Below are 24262 nucleotides of genomic sequence, written 5' to 3'. Positions count from 1 at the left end.
GGCCACAGTCAGAATCAGTACTTAGTAGAAATAGCACTTTTAGAACTTAGAATAAGTGTAACAAAAAAGAACAATTGTAGGTCACAACCAGTAACTACTGGTAAAGGTAGGTACACACTACGCAATACTAATAACCATAGGCCTAGATCACGCATGGACACATAACCTCTCTAGTATAACTATACTAGGCAAACACAACCACCTAAGAATAAAATACACTTAGGGGTATAAGCAAGAACACATTACACATGATGCATCACAACATTCAGCGGTGTAAGAACAAGGCACATGATGCATCAAAACACATTCAGAGGTGCAGGCAAGGAAAACACATGAGGCATAAAAACACATTCAGAGGTGTAAGGAAAGAAGACACATGATGCATAAAACATTCAGAGGTGTAAGAACAAGGAAGACACATGATGCATAAAAACATTCAGAGGTGCCAGAACACAACTCAATAGCGCAAAAACACATGATGCCTAAAAACATTCAGAGGTGCAAGGAAAAACCACACAATTGCGCAAAAACTTACATAAGCCACCACCTGTGGCAGTCTCTAGGCCAACTGTTCTTGATGGGGCTAGGACGCCCTGTGTCCCAATGACAGGGGCCTAAACGTGGCAGCTGCCCACAAATTGCTGGGCAGCTGAGGACAATCCCAAGCGCCTAAACGGTGCAGCTGCCCACTAACTGCTGGGCAGCTGGGAATCAAAATTGTGACAGGGTCCTCACTGACCCTAGAACAGAACTGCGCCCAATCGTTGGAGCCACACAGGCTCTGACATAACACTGCGCAGAACGTTGGAGCCACACAGGCTCTGACACTACACATGGCCAAACGTTGGAGCCACTTAAGCTCTAAAACAAATATGCCCCATGGAGCCCTCGAGGCTCTGAATGTACCTCTGGAGCCCTTCATGGGCTAAACATGGCCAAATGCCCCCACAAGCCTCAGAGGATCTGAAGAATCATGCAGCGTCGTTGGAGCCCCCCTCTCTGGGGGCTCAAGATCACGGAAATGGCCATGGAGCCTCTCTGGACTCTTAAAACAAATGGGCCGGGCTGAGCCTCTCTGGATCGACAATGCCCACTGCCCCCAAGAGCCTCTGTGGCTCTAAACACAAAATGGCCCACCGTTGGAGACACACGGGGCTCTAAAAGAAAACATGCCCCACTGTTGGAGTGGCCCGCTGCTCGATGGGGCTGCTCTGACTGCCACGGGGCCCCCGCGGGGGCCTTTTTGCACAATGGAACGTTGGGGCGGCCCACTACCAGACGGGGCTGCCCAAAATGCAGGCAGGACACTGTGCATCAATCAGGCACCATATATCATGCACCCAGAGCCCCCCTCCTCAGCCGCACCTACTCACCGGCGGCTCCTCTTGGCGGGAGGGGGCTTCTCTTCATCTGGTGCGGCTTCTCTTCTGGAGGCACCATGCTTGCGGGGCTCTCTCTCTCTCTCTCCGGAGGAGCGCCCCGCCCTCCTCCTCACCCGGGCCCCCTCTCGGGACCCAGGACTCGATCACCATGCTCCGGGAGGCGGGGTGGGCTCCTGACCGCCCGCGTCGTCCATCTCGGGGCTCCCTCTAGCTCACGGGAGCCCCGCACCGACCCCACGCCATCTCCTTCTTCCTTTTCGGCACCAGCAGGGCTCTCCCCAGAACACAGGAGCCCTGCTCACACCGGTGCCACCATGCTCCTCTTCCTCTGGCCGGGGCACTGGCCAATCAGAGCACGGGTGCGGGCGGGACTTCCTCCGAAAACCGGAAGTCCCGCCCCGGGTCAGGCACTACGATGCCTAGTTTCCTGTTGGCGGCGCAAGAGGGCCGCGGCGGTGATTAACAAGGGGCAAAATGAGGGGTGGGCACCCTCGGTTTGCAAAATAAAAGGAGAAACGGGGTGAGCACCCGTTAGATAATCAAATAAATGGGGTGGCACCCATGATATAAAAATATATCAAAACTCAGGTTAAATGCAGCCACCTGCGAGGCACAAAGAGCAGGACAGGGAGCAGCTCCATGCTGCAGAGCCCCAATAAAGCGCTCACATCGCGCTGGGGGCACGGACAGCCCCACAAGTCCTCAGAGGTACCCCTGCATGAAGAAGGGTCACAGGCAGCTCAGGATTCAAGGACAAGGTCCTGGGCAGCAACTATTAGTGATCAAAAAGGTCCCAGCAGTCCTGGAGGAGTAAAAGTGGAGCAAAACAGCTCCCTGCAAAGAAGAGTCCTCCAGCATCCAGGGGCTGGGCAGGACCTAGGGAGGCAAACCTTTCCCCTGGGCCCCAGCAGCAGCACGTCCCTGGTCGTTTCAAGTCCAAAAACAAGAACATTTTGGAAGGGGACACAGTCCCTTTTTATACAGTGAATTCCTTTGTCTAGCAGGGTGCAGGCAGTGTGAGAACCAGCTACAACTGGTCTATAGGGAACTCCTTTCAGTGTGAGGGCCAGAGGCGACAGCCGCCCAGCAGGAGGTGGAGCCAGCATTGTGGCAGGCAGGCACAGCCCTATTCACTCCCAGGTGCTATCTCCTCCCACCACTCTAGTGGCAGATGCAGTCATTCAACCAAGGGCTGACTCAGACAACCTCCTGGGGCTCCCCAGCCCCTGTCATCCTCAAACCAGACAGTCAATCCACAAGCAGGCCCAGGCACACTCCTGGAGCCAGGCTTCAGCCAATCACGTGCCAGCAGATTCACTACACACGCACATCCATGTCTAGAAGTGGCACTTCCACACTAGACACACTCATGCCACATACATCATTACGCAGCATTTAATCTCACGAGGTCCCACATACCAAACTCGACCCTGCACGCCACACACATCAGGAACTACCATGGTCACACATATTCCCCATGCATTCCTATGGGAGGGCAGGTTACTCACCACACATACACAGAGATCTCACGCACTTCACACTGTACCACAGTGAAAAAGTGTGCAAAGACCTAAAATCACCAACACCAGGTTCCAGAAACAGGCTAGTAAAAAGCAAAAAGTTTCGGGGTGAACCTGCCAAAAAGGGTCAGGTCCAACAGGGACACGTATATTAAAAATGGTATTTCCTCTATAATATACAGCACGTTATGGAATCAATATACTAGCAAGGATCCTGAGTTGTGGTGGCCTATACATGGGTCATTTGATCTTAGAAAAATCAGTATGTGGAACAATGTATGTTTAAATGCAGAAGTAGACAAGATATGTTTGACTGTGTACGAATGTGGGAGAAAGAAGTGTGTGAATGAGAAGAGAACAAGCTTTAATAGATAAGGAACAACGCAAAAATATCCATGTGAAAGAGCTGGAATTGAAAAATAAAGAAATGAAGGAGATAAAAGAGAGAGAGGATAGGGAGCGTCGGTTACAGGTAAATGGCCAATACCCTGTCCGGCGCCCCCTCTACCCTCTCCTTAATAAACCGCAGGATGATTACATTTTGCTAGATCGTTCACCACCTCCATATATTTTCCCCTCCGCTCCTGTCCTTGATTCTGATGATGATATTTCTCCTTGGGATCAGGATAGGTACCTCTGTGAGAGACTCGCTCCATGCTGACTGCTGATGGTATGGCTACCTTTAGAGCTGCTGCTCGTATAGCTGCTCTTGATAGTATTTCTGCTTCTGATCTTTTAGCTGACGAACAACAATGGCAGGAGAGGGAGCAGTTATATTTTGCCAAAATGTTTGCCATAGAAGTAATTGAACTGTTTAGGAAGCATTCCACAGAGTTAGAGCCTGCTGATATAGCAAAGGATTATAAGCAATTATGTGATGGTCTCTTTCTCCTCCCTCAGGTGGCTGACTTAATTAGCAGTGTGGTTAAACTATGAGCTGATGTATCCCAATTGTGAGAGGAGAAAAAGGCAGCTGCTGCAGCTGCACAAACACTTCAGACCACCGTGCTGCAGGCTGATGCTTCAGAGTCAGATAAGATTGTTGTAGTTCATAGGAAACTCATGCGGGAAGCCGCACCTTTGTATGTCCCTCCTTGGGGTACGGGAACAGATGATAATAAGAATTCAGTGGATGTGAAGGGTTATTTTATTTAAAATTGGGTTTACACTCCTTGGAGTAGAGCAGATGTCATGGCTCTTAAAGCTGCTTTGCCTGACTCGCGGAAAAAAGCGGCCGCAATTTATGAAGAAATTGAAGGACCCATTAGTTATTGTACCATGACTTTATCTGATATTGATATGTTTTTTGGACTTATTTTATCCCCTGATATGTGGGGATCTATTCGTAAAGTCGATGATCATACAGCTTTTGGGGATGTTTAGAAAGAACTAGAAAGGGTTGATGCAGAAAGGGAACCCACACAGAAACCACAGCAAGAGATTTTAGAACTTCCTAAAGCTATAGTAGTTAAACTGAAAACTCTCATTCCTCCTAAAAAACAGAATGGACTGTGTTAGCATCCTGCAAGCAAAAGGCGGATGAATCGGTTTCTGACTTCTTCACACATTTGAAGAGGCATTCCACAACTTTAGTTGCCAGTCATTGACAGATGACACAGGCAGGCATCTGTTTGTCGAAAAATTTGTCGCAAACATATTGCCTGGAATAGCTAGTCGCCTAAAAGCCAGCGAAATTTCATGGACTATGTCTTCCCCAGCCTCCCTTCTGACCATGGCCCAGTATTATGAACGTCAGGAATTAGATGATAAAGGCAATGAGGATAAAAAGAATAAGGAGCTGAAAACAAAGGTTATGATTGCTCAGGTTTGTGGTCCATCTTATAGATATAGTGATTGAGGCGGACGTGCAATGTATCGCCCTGGTACACCCTCTTTTTCCCGAGCTACTTTGTCTGTTGCTCAGTCCGCTTACTGCATGGAGATTGGACATTGGGCTTTTGAATGTCCTCGTTTGTGCACTCAGCAGTATCAGCGTGGTTGGGGACAAATGAGAGGTCGCCCGGGGAATCCAGGACATAGGGGAGGTATGGATGATCATTCTAGATTTGAGACTGTTGGGCATCCTCCAAATTCTTAAAATACATCAGTATCAAATATCTGATTATGTGGATTCGAATTTGAAGGACTCTGCTTATGCATAGGAATGCCTAGGATGGAGTAAGGAATCAGTTGATGTCCCAGTAGATCAAAAGGGTCCCCATGTCCAAGCATATGTTTTGCTTTCTACTGATCGATTTCTGGTTGATACAGGAGCTACTCGTAGCACCTTGTCTAAACTATTGGTTCCAAGGGCTCCCCTGTCTGGCTTAACCATTACATCGATAGGTTTCGATGAAACACCTTCCCTTAGCCCAATGTCACAACCACTTGCATTTCATGTTGATAAATTTACTGCTCTATGTCCATTTTTGCTTTCCCCTAACACACCAGACAATATTGTGGGTCTTGATATGCTCAAGTATTTTAGGGTCACAATACGTTGTTCCCCAAAAGGTGTGTGTGTTATTTTGAATTATAACTATCCGGTGGTTGAGAATTCCTGTCTCATTAGGGAGGATATTGCATTGGCCTGACCCCCAGTACTTTGTTGGCTACTTCAGATACTGATGTGGGACAAATGGTTATTCCACCAGTGCACATTAATGTCAAGGAGGGAGCTTCATTGCCACGATTGCCTCAATACAAAATTTCTTGAGAAGAGGAAGAGGCACTTGTGCGCATTGTTCATGATCTGATTAAAGTGGGGGTTATGGAAGAAGTTCCTTACAATATTTGCAATAGCCCTATCCTTCCTATTTTGCAGAAAGATACTGATAATAAAATCTACAGGTTTATCATTGATCTACGAGAGGTTAACAAGATTGTAGTGCCACAATACCCGGTAGTCTCTGACATCATGACACTTCTTACTTTGGTTCCTCTGACTGCTACTACCTTTACCGTGATTGATTTGAAGAGTGTTTTCTTTTCAATACCTATTCATCCTGATAGCCGATATTTGTTCGGCTTCACTTTGAATAACCGAATATTTAGATTCTGTAGAGTTCCCCAAGGGTATACAGAGAGTCCTAGTATTTACAGCCAAGAATTGAAAAGACAACTTGGTTCTTTCCCTGTGACGACTGGGGTGGATCTCATACAATATGTCGATGACATCTTGGCAGCTGATACACCTGGACAGTGTGAAGACGGAACACTGTCATTGCTTTCCTTCCTTGCATCACACCATCATAAGGTTTCACGGAAGAAATTGCAATATTCTAGATAGAAGGTTACCTATTTAGGTCACCTCCTCTTTAAGGAGGAACGTGCACTTACACCAGATTGCATTAAAGCTATTTTAGACACACCAGTGCCCCGTACTCAAAAAGATGTCTGTGCATTCATTGGTATTACTTCTTTTTGTAGGGAATGGATTTCAGGCTTCTCACACATTGTTAAAACTTTGTTGGCTCTTCTGACTAAAGACACTCCAATGCCCCTTCCATGGACGAATGAATGTCAGAATGCTTTCCATCACTTGTATCAAGCTCTTTGTTCTGCACCAGTGTTAGGCACTCCAGATTATACTAAGACTTTTACACTCTATGTACACGAGAGAGATGGGTGTGCACTTTCTGTTTTAGTACAGACACACGGTGACAAGCAACGTCCTTGTGCATATTTTTCAGCTGTTCTCGATCCAATTGTTCGTGCATTGCCTGGTTGTTTCTTTCTGTCGCAGCGGCAGCTGTGTCTATACGTCAGAGTGAAGGGATAGTCTTGTCACACAGACTGTAGGTGTTAGTACCCGATGCAGTTGATGCCCTTTTGAACCAAATTAAAACACAGCATTTAACTAGTGCTAGGTTGACAGGATATGAATTGACACTTTTGGCCCCTCATATCAAAAAAGATGTTCAACCCTGATTCCAGCTACTTTGTTGCCATACCCAGCAACTCAGTCTCAGTCACAGGAGCCTCATAATTGTATATTCCTTACTGAGAAACGGACAATGGGTTGTGTCAGTTCAGGCAGCTGAGCTAATAGCTTTGACACGAGCATGTGAACTTAGTACTGACTTGTCTATGGACATTTATACAGATAGCAGCTATGCTTTTGGAGTGGCTCATAACTTTGGGTTAGTCTGGAAGGAAAGAGGCTTTCTTACATTCCACAGGATGTAAATAATGTATGGACAATTGTTGCATAATCTTTTGACTGCCTTGACATACCCGAAGAAAATAGAAATCGTTAAATGTAGCGCACACAAGAAAGTGACCGATAAAATAGGACAAGGCAATGCCTTCGCAGATCACACAGCCCGTGAAACTGCAATGCAGCGAAGCACCACATCCATGTACGTAGTGAAGTCACAGGCTGAAAGTTGGCATTATGTTAGGAAGGAAGTGCTAGACATGCAGAGATCTGCTTCTGTTGAAGAACATGAGCAAGGTCTAAAGAGGGAACGTTGGATGATGAGGGCTGTTGGCGAAATAAAGATATGACTAGGTGGAAGCTGTCCACAGTCTATTTACAACCTATGATTCATATGACACATGGGCCGGCACATGTTGGAGCTTCCTCGATAACGTAATTGCTCATTCAAGTTTGAGAGCATCCAGAAATTGCTAGGACAGCTAAAAAAACAGTACAGTCCTGCTTGATTTGTCTCCGGTACAATCCTGGTATAGGGACACAAACTCCTACAGGAGGGTTTGCTACACCAACTGCACCTTTTAAAGTTTTGCAAATGGATTACATCGAGCTTGAAGGCTGTAACACTCTGAAATATGTCTTAGTAGTGGTATGTGCCTTCAATGTGTAGATAGAGGTGTACCCTATGATGGATAATACAGCTCTTACTACAGCAAATGTGCTTCTGAAAGAATTCTTCCCCAAATTTGGTGTTTGCAAACGTTTATGGAGTGGAAACGGACCCCATTTTATTGGGCAAGTTGTTGAATATGTCCTGAAAGGATTAGGGATTAAGCAGGAGTTTCATGCTGCCTTCCATCCACAACCAGCAGGGCTAGTGCAGAGATACAATGCTAATCTCAAGATGAATCTAGCTAAAATCCAGGCTTCCACATCTTTGAAATGGCCTGATGCACTACCGTTGGCCTTGTTGTTCATTAGATCAGTGCCACATTCACGATCTGGTTTTACCCCATATGAGGTGGTATTTGGAAGGCCTATGAATATTTGGGGAATTCCTAAGCCACGCCCCATACATGATATACCATGTGTTTTGATGAGTGACTACCCATCACAGTTGACTGACAGTTTGATTTCTATTCATCAACAGGTTCAAGAAGCTCTTCCTAACAGGTCTGCAGGTGACTGTCATGGACTCCGGCCTGGGGACCATGTAATGGTACGATCCTTCCAGAGGTCAAGCAGCTTGAAGCCTAGGTGGCGGGACCCAGAGCAAGTACTCCTTGTGACGAGAACTGCAATTCAAGTGACGAACAGGAGGAGCTGAGTTCATCCAAAACATTGCAAAAGAGTGCTGTCTACCCTGGTGGAACCTGCTGCCCTGATCGACCATCAAGACATACTGGGTACGGAGAAAGGCCAAGTCATATCACCTGAAGAACCTGCGGAAGTCTTCCTGTACCACACTATCCCTGGTGTATACCGATACCCACTGCGACCGCGGAAAGAAACTTCATTGTTGAAAAAGACTGGTTGAGCACCCGTCCTAGGTTAGTGGGAACCTGAGCTGACGAGGGGTGAATCCTTTTGTGTAGTGACACCCGTCTTAACCCTCAGTGAAGAAACCAATGGCTGCCCAGGACTTTAGAGCTTCAACAATTTTTGTTACTTCAACAATGAGATGAATATGCCTGTGGAGGAAAAATCAACTGCTGCAAGAATCTGTGATAAGAAGTTAATGTGCATTACTGGGTTTATTGTCACTGTGGTCAATATGGCAGTGATAACTTGTGTTGTAGAGGAAGTTGCTCCAGCTCGACAAGTTCTGACTGTCACTACTCCGGCACCCATTGTACATCACTATTTTATTCTCCCTTATCATGAGCAGAAACATAGACAATCTTATCTGAACACGTTCATCCAGATGTTGCACCACATGCTCAATGCTAAGAACATTACTGACTGTTGGGTGTGTGGAATGATGCCAGCTCATCATAAAAAGGGAGGAACACCTTTCATTCCTCTTCCCTTTGCCCATTATGGCTCTTGTCAAGCTTGCTTTGCACTTCTATTGGCTTCCCTAGTGGCTAATATGACTAATATGGGTGTGGGGAGAATAAACTACTACCTCAATAAAGCGTGTTACCCTAATGAGGTGGACCAGACTGACATTGCACTACAGCAATATGTTGATTTCAATTTGGGACTATTCTTCTTTGTTGGTGCTGCTTTGAACAGTAGGAACATAAGATGGTTGACTTGTGTCATAGAAGCTGTGACCAACCAGACAACTATGGCACTTGGAAACATCAAAGAGGAACTGCAAATTGCAAGGATTGTGGTGCTCCAAAACCGTATGGTCCTAGATGTAGTCTTGGCAGATCGATGCGGTGCATGTCACATCATCAGAAGTAGCTGCTGTGTGTACATACCGGATCATGCCCCTTCAGTTTTTGATGCGATCTCCAAACTCCACAAAATTGCTGCTGAAAACCACCCCGATACTGGCACATGGACTTTCACCAGTTGGTTTTGGACACTGTTTGTTAACTGGGGTTGGAAACTGTTGAAAGTCCTGTGTATATTGTTTGCAATTCTGCTGACATGCTGCCTATGTATGCAATGTGGTCCAATGCTTTGCTCCATCTGTATTAATGCCTGTACACCTGCTAAACAAAATGTTGCACAAATGAATGCCCAGCACATATTAGACAGAGAAATTGATCAATTGATGCAAATCAATGTACACGACGTCAAGCTTGCTTTGCACTTCCATTGGCTTCTCTAGTGGCTAATATCACTAATATGGGTGTGGGGAGAATAAACTACTACCTCAATAAAGCGTGTTACCCTGATGAAGAAGGTGATCCACAAGCTAAAGGGACTATGTGGGAGATGGAGGAGTACTGACGAGAAAATGCTTCTACACATTATGTTTACCCAAGTACACAAACTACCAAGGGTAATGGGCCATGTGTAGTAGCTGTCACTTGAGCCCGAGCAGATTTGTGTGAGAGCAGTGTTGGGAAAATTCCAGTTCGAAGAAGCGAATGTACTCAGGTTTTGACCATTGAGGGTAGTAACAATAGTAGTTTTACGTCTTCTCATAATACATATTTCATCTGTTGGAACAAGGGATGCTACCATCTACTTGTTGGATGGTCTGGAGTGTGTTATGTGTCCTTTTTACTACCTCCTGTGTTTATGGTACCTGCATCATATCACAAGGACTATTGATTGTTTGATGACATTTCTAAAACCAGATTTGTAAGAACAATAAGTAATGATGAGGTGGACCAGACTGACATTGCACTACAGCACTACGTTGATTTCAATTTGGGACTATTCTTCTTTGTTTGTGCTGCTTTGAACAGTAGGAACATAAGTCGGTTGACTTGTGTCATAGAAGCTGTGACCAACCAGACAACTATGGCACTTGGAAACATCAAACAGGAACTGCAAATTGCAAGGATTGTGGTGCTCCAAAACCGTATGGTCCTAGATGTAGTCTTGGCAGATCGAGGCGGTGCATGTAACATCATCAGAAGTAGCTGCTGTGTGTACATACCGGATCATGCCCCTTCAGTTTTTGATGCAATCTCCAAACTCCACAAAATTGCTGCTGAAAACCACCCCGATACAGGCACATGGACTTTCACCAGTTGGTTTTGGACACTGTTTGTTAACTGGGGCTGGAAACTGTTGACAGTCCTGTGTATATTGTTTGCAATTCTGCTGACATGCTGCCTATGTATGCAATGTGGTCCAATGCTTTGCTCCATCTGTATTACTGACTGTACACCTGCTAAACAAAATGTTGCACAAATGAATGCCCAGCACATCTTAGACAGAGAAATTGATCAATTGATGGAAATCAATGTACATGACGTACATTTAGACTCCTCCAAAAGGTAAATGTATTCAGCTAATGCTAAAAGGGCAGTCTGTGGAAATTTGGCAGAGATCGATGTTAGCATTTAGCTGAAACCATCTTGTTTCCGGCAGCCATTTTGTCTGCCATGTGCTCTTTCATTCTTCTCTGTCATTTGCCCTTGTGCCTTGCTCAAATACTTAGCCCCTGCTACTTTGCACATGCGTAGAAAAGTTTGTAGCTGCCCATGCATCTGTTTAGGTCTGTTACTGTCAGGTAAGTAAGTAAGTAAAGTTTTTATTGTGCAATTAATTAAAATCATTGCAATGTAAACACACTATGTTGACCATTACGTATTAAGGGTGAGAAAATACACAAAACAGTTAAAAACAGAGAAATTATAAATTAGAAAAGACGTCCAGTAGTGTCACCAGGAGATAAGAAAAACTCAGGCTGGGTCAGAAATCAGATTAGGGGAATTAATGTCTAGAATAAACTTAACAAAACAAGTCTCCCCTCATGCAAGCGTTTAGTGCTTCCTGGCAGGTCCTGATGTTAAGAAGAAGCCAAATAGGATGCAACCAGAAGTTTCTTTGGACTCGGAGTTTTTGGCAGATGCACAGTATGTGAATAAGGTTGTTTCTACTAAAGTCAGCAACTGTTGGCTCCTCCTTCTTTGTTGACTGCACATTTCTGTATGACCATTTATGTATGTAACTCTCCTATGTGTGCTACTACCACCTTTTTTTGAGCCCCAGTGTGGATATAAAAGACCCGTGGTTCTTCTACTCTTTGTGCTACTTCATACTCTACCGAAGGGTGTTATGTGAATGTAGTTCCACCTCATGAGGTTTAATAAATGTCTCTTTTGACATTTCAGTTTCCGTGCCAACTTCTATTTACTGGTCTGAGGACTTGTGTGCAGAGAAGGGCGAACCCCTAGCACTGGTAGGCCTGGCTGAGGCCCACCTCTACAAACCCACCCACCCCCCAAAAAACTAAAGTGTGTCCTGGAGGTGGTAACACCTCCCTGCGACAGGACGCCTTTTGTGCCACCTTCCCTGCTCGAGCTTGGCTCAGCAGCAGGAGGGCAGACTTGTGTCTGTGGCTGACAGCATCCATTTTGTGCTGTAAGTGTTGAGAAAGCTGGTACCAGTAGACTTAGGTACCCCAGACCCTCTGTTCTGAGGGGAGGAATCATACCTCCCACACCAGTTACTGGTGTGGAGGTATGATTCCAAGGTGTTTGACACCAAATACGACATACTTCGTTGCAGTTCATTTCGAGATAGCATTTACCACGAGGTCATAATGTACCTCTACCTATATGTCTGGTAGTATTACTACACAGTGGCAGAGTATAAGGTGCTGCACAAACTACTAATTTTTCTTTCAAAATAAGTCATAAAGAGTTAAATACCACTCCATACAGTTGTTAACTAACAATGCCCACCTCTCGAAACCAGCCACACACTATGGTTTCAAATACAGCACAAGAACACAAGTAATGAGAGAGGCAAGTTTGTAATAGCAAACAATCATTGGGTTCTAATCCCATAGAGAATAGAATAAATCTGGGCATAGTTTGTGAAGTAGCGCTACGCGTAGCTACGCCAAGTGCACTTCGCACTACGCGAGCTACGTATAGCTATGTGAACTGCGTAGTGCACTGTGCGAAATGCTGTTCACACTAATTGCACAGTGCCAGATGCTTGTCCGCACTGTGCAATCAGTGCAAACTGCATCTTGCAAAGTGCAAGCAGTCGTTTTCTGCCTCTCGAGTAGATTTCTACTCGAGAGCAGCTTTCTCAACGCGGACTGGTAGTTTCTGATCGCGAGCGGTCGCAAGCATACGCGACCACTCGCAATGAGAAACCTGACCTCCCCGCATTGAAAAGCTCGCCTGCAGGTTTATTTTCCACGCTCGATATCGGCAACTTGATGTTGCTGATCGCGAACGAGGAAAAAGTCTCACCGGGATGTCATTTTGCTAGCACGCGGTCACCAACTTGAGGTTGAGGACCGCGAGCATGCAAAAAATGACCGCTGCACTATGCGTGTTTGTAAGCGTGTGTGCACTGTGCTACGTGCAATTCGCATAGTGCGAAGTAGCATAAACTTCGCAAACTACGCGAGCGTAGCTTAGTGCTTTGCCCTACTTAGAATAGAAGACAGTGATGAAAGTGATGACAGTAATAATGATTCTTTCACTAGAAGATGTTGTACATCTTTTTTAATCAAGTTTTTATACACAACAGCTAATGTGTTTCAACCTTGCGGGCTTCTTCAGGGCAACTGAATCATTCAGATAGTCCCACATCGGTTGGCACTTTCATAAGTATTGTTCCCGATCAGAAGGTCTGAAACAGGATATCTTTTCGTATAGAGATCTGCGGTCACTGTCTCAGTCAGAACCCAGAATATGGGAAGTGTCACACACTCAATCGCTAGCCTAATCATGCGACCACACAGGGAAATCCTCACACATCCAAAGATTTGAAACATTGGCCAAACCAAATTGGGACTATAACCCTATGATTGTTTGCAGTTACAAACTTGCCTCTCTCATTTCTTGTGTTCTTGTCTGATAGTCTTATGTACAACCCGGGAGGATGGTTTCCATAGGCTGCAGCGGGGCATTGCTCAGGGCCTGCCATTGGGGTGGCTTATAAGGTTTTAAGTTTAGTGATATATATAGATACAGCGAACCTATATCTAATGTAAGTGGTGCAAGCACCATCTTACACAGGCTGCAGTAGCAGACCTGAGGCTCCATTTTGCATGGCCTCTCACGGGTGGCATAATACATACTTCTGCCCCTGGGAGGCACCTATGCCCTGGGTACATGTATGCACCATATACTAGGGACTTATAAGGGTACCTCAGTATCCAATATGGAATGTACCAAAGTACATGTATGTCAATTTAGAGGAGAAAACAGATAGTCTGGGTCCTGAATAGCAGGATCCCAGCCAGACTAGTCAAAACAGTGGATGCAAAACGTAGGGGTAACCAAAAGAAGCAGATCCTACTTTCCTACATTAATCATGCAAAATGCCTTGTAAAGCTTGGTGTAGTGAAAGATTCAATTAATTTAAACTTAACTTCCTTTGAGTTGGTCGAGGGCTTGATCTCATTAGACCAACAGATTCCCCCCCCCCTCAAATGGCTCAAAAATGTCTTTCAAATCAAGTCCTCCAGTTTTGGATATACTTGTGCTCATCATTGGGGGTGGGTGTGCGGTTTCTACCAAGGAGAGAATGGAACTGGCAAGAAATGTGGGATTACGCTTGGTATTGCTCAAGAGAGTACATTGAAAGTGGTCGATTGACTTCTGGATTTTCATGTTGTTTTTCCTGTTCCAATGACTCTGTCACCTTCTTTAACAGTAAGAGAAGAGTATTTTGAATCCAGCTTGGGAGAATTGGCTCCAAATGAAGATATGAAGAAGGGCATTAAGGAAGCTCACTCGATAAATTTTGTTTGCACCCAATGTTTATTCCTCCAAATATGAATTGTATGCACAAAAAGAATATGTCTTCTCCGCATTTAGCTTCATGAAATATTGCTTGGAATTTGTCCCAAATTAGATTATGAAGATTGAGGCTCTTTTCAGGAAGAGATTTTTGCCTCAATTAATGGTATGCCTGGTGATAAGGCCACTGGTTCAGACGGCCTGCCTGTCTCCTTTTATAAATACTTTGCTCACAGCCTGTGTTCCGCACTTGGCTGCCATGTATAATCAATCTTATGAGACCGGCCAATTTCTCCTTTCACTTCGAGAGGCTCTCCTCACTTTACTTCTAAAACCGGGTAAACCCACTGAGCTGAGAGACTCCTATCATCCCTTGTCACTGATTAATGCGGAAAATAAAATTTTTGCCAAACTCCTAGCTTCCCGCCTTCTCCCTCTCATGCTGCTTATTGCCCATCCAGACCAATTAGGTTTTATTCCCGGACACGCAACTTCCCATAATCTCCGGACCATTTTTTCTGTCCTTCATCAAATTAACCCTGCGCTTCTTGCAGTGGCCACTCTGCTTGATGCCTTTGAGTGGCCCTTCCTTTTTGTTTCTGCTTCCTAGTTTGGGCTTCAGCCCGGTCTTCATCCACAAAATATTACTTCTTTACACCCTCCCCACTGCTTGTCTTCAGATTAACAGTCAAATATCTGAGCCTATCTCCTTTGGACGAGTCACCTGGCAGGGGTGCCCGCTATTACCCATGCTTTTTTCCATTACTATGGCATGACCTTGCGGCCAGACTTCGACAATACCACACCCAACAAGGCATCAGAAAATCTAAGCTCTCTGGTCCGTGAGGTGATACAGTTTGGGGGCTACTCTGGAATCTAGGTGAACTGGAATAAATCTGTACTGTTCCCCCTCACTGATGCCACAGCACCTTTCACTTTAGACTACCCCTTCGTGTGGCATCTGGCTGAGCAGGGACGTGGACAAACTTTGAAGAGCTAACTTTGGCCATGCCGTGGACTGGTTTGAGTCCAAGATCCCTCTCTGGAACCGACTACCTCTATCCTTGGCCGATCGCATAGCCATCGCTAATATGGTGGTGCTCCCTAAGTTTTTGTATCTGTTCTTGAGCATCTCCATCCCTTTCACTGCCCACTTTTTCTGCAAAATCCGCTTGTTGCTCATCACCTTGGTTTGGGCTGGCCGATAGCCTAGAATCACATATAACATGCTTACCCTCCCGATGTCGCGTGGCGGCCTTGGCGCCCCTGATTTAAAATTCTATGCACTTAGTGCCCAAGCCAGTTTTCTTCATTTTTAGCACCATCCAACTCCCTTTCAGCCGCACATGGCCGTGGAGGCCGACCTTGCTGCCCCATGGCCACTCTCGACCGCCTTGTTCGCCCCTGCAAAACTCCCACGCGCTGGGCCTGGGAGGGACTTCGCCAATTTTCAGGCTCCGATGAGCTCTCAGCGCATGAGGTGTCAATCGCTCATTATCCAGCCTTCCCCCCTCTTCAAACTTCTGGGATGGTTAAGCACACCAATCGCTTAGGGCTCCCTACAGTGTCGGACCTCTACCCTGGGGGTACTTTTTTCTTGCGGGCTGCTAACTCTGGCTCCATGGACACTCTACTCTACTACCAACTCAGAGCCCCCTGCAGGGAACTTCACCCCTCGTTCCCTCTGTCCCCCTCGTAACCTAGTCACTAAAATATATGCCCTCACGCTGGCAGGATCCTTCATTTCCACTGACCAAGCACGTGTGGTGTGGGGTGAGGATTTGGGTATCGAAATCTCTCAAGCTGACTGGCTCTACTGCTGTAACCAGATTAAATGCCTGTCCCCGAATTATCGTCAGCGCCTTATTCATTTTAAATACTTACATAGGCTCTACCGGACTTTTGCTCAACTGCACACAATGGGACCTAATGACAGATGTTTGTGTTGCTCTGCTCCTGCCGATGACTTTTCAGAGCCCGCTTGGGTGTGCCCCCAGGTCTCTGTGTAGTGCCGTGAGGTCTGCTCCGCCATTTCTGATATCACCTTGTCACTGGTCCAGCCTGATGCCCCACTTTGCCTTCTAGGCTTTGTCAAATATTGCCCTGATGCCTCCCACCGCTGGGCCTCCATGCTACTTGTCCTTGCACGGTGCAGGGTTTCCATGATCTGGGGCCATAAGTCTGCACCTAATGCCACCCTTTGGCTCGAGGATGCCTCACGCTGCCAGACTCTCTTGTCTGAATTCTGTGACCTCATGCCTGCTAGATCCCGCCCAATTAACATATGGGGCTCACTCACATCCTACCTTCTTAGTCGCGATTCCCAGCGCTCTCCTGCGCTCCCCGCAGGTGATCTGGCCGTGGCGGCCACCGTTGATGGTCTATAATTTGCTTGCTTCCTACTTTTCCTCCCTTTTGGTCAATAACCCTCACTCCCTCACCTATGGTGCTTTTTTGTAGTCCACCCCATTGCATTGATGCTCCTATTGATATTGCCTCTCTGTATTGTTTTCACTCATTTGGTACTTGAGGTATCTTTTGCTGAAATACATTGCATGCCTGTATTCGATGTTTTGATACAGTGCAATCATGTAACTGTGCAATGCAATTTGGTTCAATAAATGTTTTTGACAAATCAAAAAAAAAGATTGTGGCTCTTTTGTAGATACATTTCACATATGGATTTTCCAAGAGACATGGTCCCTTATGGAAATTAATAAGCAGAGCCTTACAACCTATAGTGTTAAGGTTATTCCTCGTCCCCTTTCTAACTATATTATTTAATCAAATCCTACTTGAAGGACAGACTCCGCCTGCATCTATTACCCTCATTTTGAAACCGGGGCAGCCAAGGGTTGCCTGTGGATCTTATAGGCCAATATCAATATTAAATGTGGGGATCTTCTAATCAAACGCCTCACGGATTGTAGCAGCGGGAGCCTTTTGCCAGCGGAGAAAACAAACACAGCGCCCACAGCTCGCCGGACCCGCTTCGCGGGTCCCGCAGCGCGGCTGCCCAGGAGGGGGCAGCTGTTGCTCTCACTTCCATTCTGCAAGGGGCTGGTGTATCAGGACCGGCAGGGCTGCGAGCACAGGCAGGGACTCCGTGGACCAGGAGTCCCTGCGCGCCTAATTGCCATCAGCTGGGCTGCTCTCCCTGCCTGACACGCCCACCCGCCAATCGCGACACTTGTAATAAAAGCCTGCTGCGCACTCACAGCGCGGGAGCGCGCGGGAGCGAGCCGGGAGAAGCCCGGGACAAGGGCGGGACCGTCTGTGGCCGTCCGGGGCCGAAGGAGGCCGGGCTGGGCCAACCCCTTAACATCTGTAGTTTAGTGGCCCGTGCCTGGCCACACGTTGAATATGGCGACAGAAGAGGAAACCCCAGGGAAAAAAGGTAGATTACGGAACGGGTCACTGGAGAATTATTTTCCCAAGAAGAGCGAGGGAGAAAAGGACTCTATTCTAGCGGAGCGTAGGGCAGAGCGGCGTCGCTCAGTTGAGAGCTTGAAACTTAGACCCCTCACTGATAGTTCCTTGTTGGATTTGACCCGGGAGGGAGGTTCTGTAGACTTGAGTGTGGACAACGCTAGCCAAGAAGGCGTCCCCTTATTGTTCCGTGACTTTGTATCCACACCCGATCTTCCTTTGGATAACATTATAACTGTTTCTCCCACCCCTAGTCCTACTCGTGTCTTTGCCACATCTAAACTCAGGAAACAAAAACCAAAGCTTTTAATTGCGGCCCAGATCCACCGCCCACCACCTAGTAAATAAAGGAACAAACTTAGGGTGGCACCTGGTAAAGCCAAAACCCCGCATACTGAGTTCGGCAAAGGGCCAAAAACCCCCTTTTTATCTGATATTACCCAGCAGTAGATCAGGATTTTACACCAGCAGTAGTGCTACCATTGGGTCTTAGCCCATCTGAAGTAGCTATACAGTCAGTGGTTCCTGATGATAGCACTAGAGCTGCAGCAGCTGTTACTTCATCTCCCCCCACACTGATAGGGAACTTGGAGTTTTTGTTGAGATCTCTCCTTTTACCTATCAATGAGTCCATTAAAAAGGTGGAAATCAGACTGACCATACTGGAAGCTGCTATAACTAGCATGGCCACTCTGACTAAAACCCAGGGGAGTGGGGTGGCGCATCTTACACCCTCGACAATGCCCCCTCCTAATTTAGTTAAAAAAAACCCTCCCGCCCCAGCTCAGCCGACCAAGCAAACTCTACAGCCCCAGGGTAGAGTTGACCCTCCCTCCGAAAACCCACCGCCCCCAAAACAATTAAAGCCACCACGAACCGAATTAGGTGATGCCCCTAATAAACCAATCTTAAAGGCCACGACAAGTAGTAATCAGAACATCCAAGGGGTAGGTCAAAATAACAAGATACCACACAAAAAGGCCCCACAAGTGGAGATTCCCCCAGAAGCAGCGCCCTTTGTGGTGGTCTTAACAGGGGTCCCTCAGTTAGCGGAAAATAAAAAGGAGGGATACGTTGACCTCAAGAATAAAATGATTCATTGGCTGAGAACGTACAGGCCGATAGCGCCCAATATAGATGGGGATATAGTCCATGTTAGACGGATCAATTGGCTGGGGAGTAGAACTAAAAATATAGAGGGGGACATAGTGGTGGTTAATTTTAGAGATCCTCGGGCTGTTGATTATATTTTAAATTGGCCACCAGGAAACGGGGAAACCTGCATTACCCCTCGGGCCTTAACATATTTTTACCCCAGGACAGAGGCTACCCCTTTTAAATATCCAAATAAATTTCAATCCTATAGGCCTTCTCTTGCCTTGCCCTTTAATAATAATTATCCCCAGCATGGACAACATTTTGCCTTGGTGCCTGATCAGCACCTTGCGTGGTCTACGGTCCCTTATAGACATACGAGTAATCACGACACCAGGATGAGTCGTCTGAGACCTTTTACCCCGCTGGACACTTACAATCGGTTTTCTCAGCTCTCCGGGCTGGAAGATTGCGATTGAAGTTCAGCGCCCGGGGGGGAGTCAAGTGAACTCCCTGAGGGGGAGACCTCACGACGACTCTGTGGCAGTGTAGATATAGAGGAAGTTGGGCCACTCTCAGTTCAAACTGTTATTACCAACAATATTACTGAGACTTCTATGTCAGCCAGGCCTTTGACTAGCACGGATGGCTGTCCTGTGACTACTATCCCCCTGGCACAGGAGGGGGGGTGCTGTATGACCATGGTGGACAATGAGGGTGGGACCGGGGAGGGATACACCTTAGTGCCAAAAGGAAGGCGGGTAATAAACCTCCTTTCCTGGAACATCGCGGGGTTAAAAAGGAAGTTAGAAATTCCAGAGTGGCACATGTTCATTGAGAGGTTTGATGTTTGCCTGTTTCAGGAAACTTGGAGCCTATCTCCGCTACACAAAGCGGGGTATACCACCCACTTTTTTCCAGCAGTAAGCAAGGGAAGGGGTAGACCAGCGGGGGGCCTCACGGTCTGGATCAAAATAGAACTGGATTGGGTGGTTACACGCCACACCTTGGAGTGTAATGATATTCTCCACCTCTCCTTTAGAGGAAAGGTGGAGGGTAGTAGGCTTGACCTTTTCAATGTTTATGCTAGAGGGGCCCCTGGGGACTCTGCCTCTCTGACTTTAACAGCTCTGGACTCCGCCTTAGCCAATTATCCGTCATCAGCAAAGATCATCGTGGGGGGTGATTTTAACTGTACGTTTGAACCCCTCCTCGGAGATGATCCCTTGGGTATCGAAGAGGAGGATTCAAAATGGTCCATCCCAACCTTATCCCTGCCCCCCATTAGGAAATGGTCAGCTAGGGCAATTCAAATTAATGCACTGACTAGGGACCACAAGCTAAGAGCCCTTAACGGTAGGACTATATCCGATCAGGTAGGGGCACTGACCTTCAATAGACTTACTGGGCCGTCCCGAATTGACTACATCCTAATGGATGTTAGTTTCTGGGCAGACCTTATTGATATGGAGGTCTACCCAAGTCAGGATAGCGACCACAATCCCCTGTGTTGCAAGTTTAACTGGGTTACCCTAAAAGACAGGAGGGCGAAAGTCACCTCAAAAACATCTAAAGAGGTTATCCCATATAATAACAATCGCAGACTGAAATGGGATAAGGCTAAACTTAAGGAGGACGATCTAGGGGCCATTAAATCTTTGGTAGAGCCCTTGTCTTCAGATTTGGAGGTCTGGATTGGTGAAGACCAGATTAGTAGGCTTCCTTACCCCTCCCTTGATTCTGCTTATAAAGCCACAGTAGATCAAGTTGGTCAATTTTTTACTTCGAAAGGGAAAAGCAATAGGGCTACTGTTACACCCCCCACTCTTAATAAACCTTGGTATACTGACCAGTGTAAGGGTAAAAGAAAAAACTTGACAAAAGCCCTGATTTCTGGGGATCCTTTGCTGGTTAGAGCGGCCAGGAAGGATTACCTGAAAGTATTATCACTGGCCAAACGCGAGTGGGAGGAACAGCATTGGCAGGACCTATCCAATGCCGTGAGTAGTAGGAACCCAAACCTTTTTTGGGATTTGATTAATAGAACTAGACAGAGGAATTCGCAACCATTGGCTGCACACATAACTAGTCAGCAATGGTTTGATCATTTCTCATCCCTGTATGGAGGCATTGAGGAAACAGCCAGCCCTGGGGCAGATAGTTTGGGTGAGGGGGACTCCTTAGTGGTGGACGACCTTCCATTTACGACCACAGAGGTAGTGGCGGCAATTAGACATCTAACCCCCAAGAAAGCAGCCGGGCAGGATGGGATTCCTGGAGATCTGTTGATAGTGGACCCACAGGCCTGGGCCAAATTAATAGCCATAATAATGAATTTGATTAGTAGGGGCCACCAGGTGCCAGATTCTTGGAAAGGTGCAGAGGCAGTGACCGTGTTCAAGAAGGGGGCAAGAGAGGACCCTGCAAACTACAGACCTATCAGCTTGATAGACATAATTCAGAAAGTGGTTGGCAGGGTCATCATCTCAAGAGTAGGAGATTGGATGGAGGAGGCCAGTATTCTTTCCCACCTACAAGCGGGTTTTAGAAGAAAGGTAGGGACGATGGACCAGGTCTTTCGCTTTTTTGCTATCTATTGGAAGGCAGTGACCATCAAGAAAGGCAGTTTATATATGGCCTCCATAGATCTCAAAACAGCTTTCGACCTGGTCCCTCGCGCAAAATTATGGAAAATCCTAGGGGAGATGGGATTTCCCAGTGGTCTCCTTAACCTAATCGTAAAGCTCCACGAGGGGAATTACGCGAGGGTCAGATGGGGATCCCAGGGACAGTTAACAGATAGGGTCCCTGTGAGGAGAGGAGTACGCCAGGGCTGCGTTATGGCTCCGACCCTTTTCTCCCTATTCGTGAATGGAGTGGTGGACCATCTGAAGGGGCAGGAGGCGGATGCCCCATCCCTGGCGGGGGAAAGAATACCCACCTTACTCTTCGCCGACGACACCTTATTAATCTCCAAATCCCCAGTGGGTCTGCAAAAACTCTTGAACCGGTTTAGCTCCTTCTGTACCATCCGAGGCTTAACCATTAACACCTCAAAAACTAAATTGATGGCACTCTCCCCCTCCAAAAGATTAAAAAATAATTTTCTGCTCAATGGCGTCCCACTGGAGTTGGTTGAGTCTTTTGATTATCTTGGTGTCCGGATAAACAGTCGCATGACCTGGAAGAATCATTTGGCCAAAATGCTACTCAGTCACCAAAGAGTATCTGGGGTGACTTTGAGGGAGCTCCGTGAATCATGTAGTAAACCTGTTTCCCCCGCAATGGCCATTTATGAGGGCCAGATTCTTCCTGCGGCATTATATGGCTCTGAACTCTGGGGGTTTGAAAATGTTTCTGAACTATCGATAGCGGAAAACAACTTTCTAAGGAAGGTGGTGGCTCTTCCTACTTCCACCCCACTGATCCCCCTGAGACTAGATCTGGGCAGAAGAGCACTAAAGGACTTGGTAAGGCTACGCCCGTTGCTCTTTTGGACTCGTTTGAGAAGAACTGCGGAGCTTGCAAAATATGCTGAAGGGCTGGATGATCTTCTGATACTGGACACGGGTAAAAAAATAGGATGGTTGAACAGATTGAAAGACCTGGCTCTTAACCTGGGGCTAAGGGATGCATGGGAGTCACAATCGCCACCACCCAAGGAAGTGATCAAAAAGCTATATTGGGACTGGGTACAGAGTAATGCGCTGAGGGCTGCGGATGGGGGCTCACTCACGGATCAATTTTTGTCATTTAAATGTGTGAGAAAATTGGAGCCCTTCCTCGACCTGATAACTAAACCTCTAGATCGAGCGCTATATCTAAAACTGCGATATGGGACGCTTCCGGTGCATGATTTCACGGAGAGGTGGTCAAACTCTGGTGCCCCCCTGCGTTCATGCCCTGGCTGTGTGGCACCAAAGGAGTCTGTGGCCCATTTGTTTTTTGCCTGCCCAGCTTACAAAGGGGCGCGGAAACTTTGGTTGAAACCGGTCTGCAGGGAACTGGGGCTGAGGTGTCATAGCCAGGCACTACGTGTACTTTCTACGGACACTTCATCTTCCATTATGATTTGCGGGGTGGCAAAATTCTTGGGTAGCGCGTGGTTGACGCGCTCCAGATTACTGAAACTGCGTCCGGGGGTCCCAACGGTCTAATGCTGCATTCGCTGGTAGCAAATTAGTGACTGTGTGTACCTCTTCTTTTATTCGTTTTAATATTTTTATGGAGAATTGGTAAATGTATATGCATATGTATTTCTTTTATGGTGATTAATTTGCCGAATAAAGATATTTACACAAATGTGGACTACAAGATCTTTACCACAATTTTGGCATCTAGGTTGGCTTTGATTGCGCCCTTGGTCCTCCATCCTGACCAAAAAGGTTTTGTGAAGGGACGACAACTATTTGAGCTTACCTATGACCTGATAGGGGCCCTGGATATAGCATCGTCCCGGAGCCTCCCACTAGCTGCCCTGACGTTGGACACAACCAAGGCCTTCGACAGGGTCAACTGGGAGTACCTGTCGGGGGCTTTGGCCAAGTTTGGCGTTAGTGCAGGGTTTCGCCGCGCAATCGGTTTGTTATATAATAGTCCAGTTGCGCGTTTGTTGGTTAATGGAGATTTGTCTGACCCGGTTACCATCTCTAGGGGGACACGGCAGGGTTGCCCGCTCTCCCCCCTACTATTTGATTTCTATATTGAGCCCTTCGCGCAACAACTAAGGGAGATGGCTACCATCAAATCTTTTTCTTATAGAGGGTGGGAGAGGAAAGTAGCCCTATATGCCGATGACGTGCTTATTTTTACGTCACACTTAGATACTGCACTCCCCGCAATTTTAAAAATAGCCCACGCATTTGGTCAAGTATCCGGTTACGAGATCAACAAAGCAAAGACAGAGATGCTTGTCTGGAATGACGATGGGAGCGCCATGGAGGTACAGGCAGGTTCTTCAATGAGGTATTTGGGCCTACGTATTGTGAAAGACATTGATAAAATTGCCTCAGTTAATCTATCAACAGTAGCTAAAGAGTGCCGTAAGTTGTTACAATCATGGTCCCATATCCCACTGTCTTTAATTGGGAGGGTTAACCTAATTAAAATGTTGATTCTACCCAAAATTTCTTTTTTGTTTAGCACTATCCCCTTATATTTTGATCATGCTTGTTTAGCCAAATTACAGTCAGACATCACATCTTTTATTTGGAACAATAAACTGGCAAGGATATCATGGAAAAGGCGGCGAAGAGACAAGGGGGGGTTGGCTGTCCCCGACTTAAAATTATACGCATGGGCCTTCCAGCTGTCTCACACTCGTATGTTATT

Source organism: Lissotriton helveticus, chromosome 10, assembly GCF_964261635.1.
Source record: "Lissotriton helveticus chromosome 10, aLisHel1.1, whole genome shotgun sequence".
In the NCBI taxonomy this organism is placed as follows: domain Eukaryota; kingdom Metazoa; phylum Chordata; class Amphibia; order Caudata; family Salamandridae; genus Lissotriton; species Lissotriton helveticus.
This window is presented reverse-complemented; position numbering follows the sequence as displayed.